Source organism: Octodon degus, unplaced genomic scaffold (assembly GCF_000260255.1).
Source record: "Octodon degus isolate 3935 unplaced genomic scaffold, OctDeg1.0 scaffold00240, whole genome shotgun sequence".
NCBI lineage: Eukaryota > Metazoa > Chordata > Mammalia > Rodentia > Octodontidae > Octodon > Octodon degus.
The window spans coordinates 1,912,335-1,913,469 of NW_004524816.1; positions in this window are offsets into that span (position 1 = coordinate 1,912,335).

Consider the following 1,135-nt stretch of genomic DNA (forward strand, 5'->3'; position numbering starts at 1 on the left):
TGGCAAGATTTGATTGGTTCGCACAGCCCTGCGAGGCAACTGGCTGTTGGCCTATTGCCTGTGTCGGATGATATACTTGGCTCCCTCTGACAGGCCCGGGGGGGGGGGATATAAGAAGGGGGGTTAGGAGAGGGGGGGAGGAAGGCCAGAGAATAAAGAAGTCCAAAGACAAAGAAGGAGTCCCCGTCTTGTCTTTTCTCAGCGCTGGTCACTTTTCAAGGACTCACAATTAATGGGAAAGAGGACAGAAAGAAGGAAGAAGAGAAGAAGTAGGGGAACATTAGCCACAGAGTGATAAGAAATCACAGAGGCAAGAATTCAGCACTGCCAAATGGACTTTTATAAAGAAAGCAATCAGTTAAATCTTCAGTTCCTAAGAACACTGGGGAATCTCATTTTCTGGGAAAGGTTTTCAAATAATATTGTAAAGGATCAAAACAAGTTGATCACATGAGAGAGATCTGAGGTCTATAATTAGGAAAACCTACACCTGCTGTCTTGCTGCATGCCTGCCTTGTGTCAGGAACTTTGCGGATCTTTTTACCTGCAGTTGATTTAACGAGTACTACCTAGGAGGTATGCACTGTGGAAACCGAGGCTCAGGGAGGCTAAGAAATGTGTTCAAGGTCTCACAGCTGATTCTCTATTACATTCAAAGGAGCTTGTTCACTCTAAGGGTGAGGAACAGTATTCCCTGTCAGAAATACCATGATCAGAGGCTCTGAAGGTGCTATCGTGTTGTCTTCAAGGGTTAGAGAGAATAGTGAGCTAGAGAGGCTTGCAGTTATGGAGATGAGAAATGGTGACAGAAGGTAGCGACTGTGTGAATGCAGGTAGTCGAACAGATTCGGACAGTAGTGGAGAACCTATGACCTGCATGCACAGCCAGTTCTTCCTTGTCTAGAAAGCTCTAGAAGGTTGGCTTTCACTGAATTGGGGATGTGAAGGGGATGTATTTCTGAAATAGATGGGGAGGAACGGAGAGTAGGTAAAGATGTTCTTCCTGCATCTGCCGGGCAAGGAAGGAATGAAGATGCCACACACATTCCTTGCTCTAGAGACACGGGAGGGAACCTTGAGTGAACTCCACCTGAGGGGAGGGGCATGTGTTTATCCCCGGACAGGAGGATTTAAG